The following is a 4146-nucleotide window of genomic DNA, read 5'->3' as shown; positions in this document are numbered from 1 at the left end:
AAAAAACACATGTCGAGATGCCTCATTTTGATGTGCAAGTGATGTTAAGGCCCATGCAAAGTAGTGACTCCATCAAAGCTCATGTAAATTATCATGTGCATTGGACCACATTTTCCTCATTAGGGCCATATTTTTCCTTGTTTTTTCACCAATCATCAAACATCCAAGAACACATGTCAAGGTGCCTCATTCACACATGCAAGTCTTTGATGGGACAATACTTTGCATGGGCCTTAATATCACCTCTCTCTCTCTCTCTCTCTCTCTCTCTCTCTCTCTCTCTCTCTCGTGCATATAAGCTACTGAAACAATTTGACAAAACCTTCCATTTTGAAACACGAGGAACAAACATATCCTCTAACTCATCAATTCGTGTAGACAATACGCTCTCAAAATTCCATATATTGACAAAAGAGATTGGTCCGAAAATTGTGAAATTTTCTCAAGCTTCCTAAAATTTTATTGTATATTTAGCTGGTTCTTTGGTAAATTTTGTAGGTTACCAATGTGATAATATCATTTTCATGCTCTTTTGGACAGAAAATGATGATTACGAATGATGCATTAATGCAAACATGAAAACTCAACAAAATCCCTACTCGAAAATCGAGCCTTTGTTATGCTCCAAGCATCATAGTCCAACCTTTGCATTCAACCCCTTTAAAGCTGATAGGTTCACACTGCCTATGGGTGTGATTAATTGGGTTTTTCCTTTGGTTCAATTGCTTTACTAAATTTTTTATTTATTTGATGCTTGATTCATCCATAGCTGACCCCAATCTTAGAATAATAGGACCTCGAATCATTTTGATATTGCTCAACCAAAAGACGACTCTAGCCTTAAGAACCTATGTATATGACTCAAACTGTTAAACCTTTGGAGCTTAGATTACATCTATGCAGCACCAACATTCACCAAACCAGTCATTGGCTCAAATGATAGGTTGATCCATACTCTAATCCCTAGCATTTGGCTTGAAGCATTTCTCTTCTTGATCAACCATCTTAAACCTTTGAGTTAGAATAGTTTTGAGGCAATCGACAAAACTTTATACAGGTACTCAGTCTCTCAATCATTTGTAGTGAGCTTTAATTGAATGACATCCAACTTCTTTTACATTTGCTTGAATCTGCTTTGATAAAAAAGAGAGCCTTCCAACTATGGAAAAATGTGGCAAAAATGGATCGAAAGAAAACATAGTTTCCCTTAAAAATATGCAAAGCATTATAGGTATGCCTATCTTTTACATAAATATTTGGGGATGGTGAATAACATTATGGGGTAGCTTTTGAAGAAAGCCATGAGTAGAGTTGGATTTCTTTGTAAAAACTCTCTATTAATCCTCCTTACAACTTTTACTTAATAGGAGGTAACACTTTTCCACACTATCTTCATGAGAGGGTTTCTCCAAAAAAACTTCCTTTAAGCAAGCCATCCAAAATAGTTTCACCAGTAGAACCCCTTTGAAGTAGGTCTTCCAAGGTAGTCGTGTTGGCAAAATTACGTTGGGTGACACTTTTAAAAGTAACATAACTTTCACATCCAATGTCCATATATAGTCATTCAACCACTCAAATTGATGAAAAAAGGCCATTTGAGCACATATATGGGGTTATGTTTTACAAAATCTTGCATATAGTGTCTTAAAATTTACATTTATTTTTAATAGAGTATATATATATATATATAAGCCTAAGTCAATTCATTTATTGTATTTTTAACTTGTTTAGAACATATCCATAAATATCTTGTTTTTACTCTATAAATACACTAGGAAGCTCTTGTTATGTTGATATAAATGTGTTTAATAAATTTTATATATGTATAAAAGTATTACATTGACAGTAATTGTGAGGGGTGTTTCTTAAAGAAATTCTATTTCAACATTCTTGCTACATAATTATAAGTGTATAGAGGATGTTTATGACTAAAAAAATTTCCTTGTGTGAAAGTGAATGTATAATTATTCTATATAACTTTATGATAAAGGGATCTAGTTCTAGTGATATTAAAAGTGCAAAAATCTAAATACTAGTTTTATGTTCTCTTAAAATACATGTTCCAATTAAGACCCGCTCAAAGGTTTTTGCTTGTATAAGTGACGTTTTTGGTTGTGAATGGGTTTAGAAAGTCAAGCTCAACTTAAATGTAGGAATTAACAAGTACAAAATAACATTATTGGGATAGGCCCAAGGGGCCCAAGAATATGGAATAGATTATGAAAACAACTTTGCAGTAGTTGCAAAGATAACACTAGTTAGAGCCATCATTGCCCTTTATTCACACTTTGATTGGATGTAGCAATGAATTTGTATCAGTAGAATGTGCTAATAAATCTAATTAATGGACTTGAATTGCACACATAGAGCCAAATAATTATTAGCTATAGGAATAACAACCAAGCGCACTGGGTTAGATTGCAAGAGGGAGGAGATAAAGGAAACAGTTATAGGTTCTAGCAGAATCTTTGGGTAGAGATGGGGGTTATTGTTGGGAAGATTGTGTGGCAAAAAGATTTTGATGATGATGAGGGGTTTAACTATTATCTAGAGTAGTGATGAATCTTTAGTTTTTGCTATATCACATTTGTAGTTCTACATTACTGGTTGTTGTGTGAGTGATATCATTAGACAATGTATCATATAGGTTGTAAAAAGGTGGACAAATATAATGACCAGAGATAACATATAGGGGGTGTATCTTCATACATTTGGGTTCTTCATCGAATCATTGTTGGCTACTGCATTAGGATATGTGAAGGAGTGATATTCATTTGCAAAGGCACGAGGCCACAAATGATCATAGTGTAGATAGGTGGTATAGAGAGGTACTTACTCCAAATGAGAGGAAACGTACCATCTGACACCTACTTCATAGATAGATTATCATGCTTGAAATCATCCAAATATGTCATGTGGGGAGAAGAACATCGCATGGTTTCTCTACTTCAAGGTATCTCATAAAGTGCCACAATTTGTATGCATTCCTTAATAAGTTTTCATTTTGGCATTAGCATGGATCGTCATGGGTTGTATCCATAATGGATTATTGAAGTAGTTAGAATCCCAATGTTTGCATGACTTCGAAATATATTTGAATGATTTTATCTTGCTTTCTTTACTACTGAATCAATCATCACATATGAACCATGGTGCCTCAAAGATGTGGATGCAACGAAGATACTATGACCTAGCAAAACGTTTGGAATCACAACTATGACTATAAGTCATTCATGGGTTCCAATAAATTGAAAAGTGCCAAAGATTAAAAGTGGAGGCAATGCTAGAAGCCTGCCTAGTGAGGGGCAATCCTTATGAAGTCATGTTGATGATGTAAGATCACTTTGTAAATCTCGAGGAGATGTAGAGATGGTTGGCCCAATCATTTGAAGAGCAAGTCATTATTGATTTGATTAATGTCTTTCTCCCTATTTGCACACACTGGCCATGGAACCAAAAGTCATTGGAAAGGCAAAATTTTGTGCCAATTTGCTATTATTTTTGTACTTCTTTTGAGTTTTGTTGTGCGAGGTGCCATTTCCAAACTTCATGCTATCACGATGCAAGGAGCTATTCACAACCTGCCACGAATAGATAATCGAGACTTAGTAGAAGCGGGGAGCTCATCATTAGTAGCACAGATTGCTTTTGAGTCTCACACTATTTCAAACCTAAGGCAAAGAGGAAGGTGGCATTTATTGTTTCATGAAATCTATGATCAAGAAGATGACATAGTTGTCAAATTACCTATTTAAAAGGCCAAAACAGAAGCTTTGTATGTTATTCCAGAACCTTCTCACTTACCTAATTTCAAAATCTTTATGGAGCATGAAATTTCAGAGAATCATGTTTGGTTTAAAAAGATTGAGTAGAGGAGTATGATTTAGCACACTATTGGGAGTGGACTGTGAATGTGGATGCAGATGCACAATTTGCTTTAGGCTTATAGAAATTCAGAGGGTATCTAGAGTCCAATATGTATGTCATTGAGCAATCGGTTGTAGAAGTGTTTCACTTACCTTTAATTCCTAGTGCACCAATTAAAATTGAAATGAAGTGTAGTGCTGACATCATATTAGAGGGTAAGTAAGCTTGTAACTGCCTGAAGTTATTATTTGGTTAAGAATTGAAAAATGGATGTGAGAA

Source organism: Dipteris shenzhenensis, chromosome 2 (genome assembly GCF_047967505.1).
Source record: "Dipteris shenzhenensis isolate YYH24624 ecotype China chromosome 2, Dip_SZ_1.0, whole genome shotgun sequence".
In the NCBI taxonomy this organism is placed as follows: domain Eukaryota; kingdom Viridiplantae; phylum Streptophyta; class Polypodiopsida; order Gleicheniales; family Dipteridaceae; genus Dipteris; species Dipteris shenzhenensis.
Note: the sequence above shows the minus strand (reverse complement) of the source record.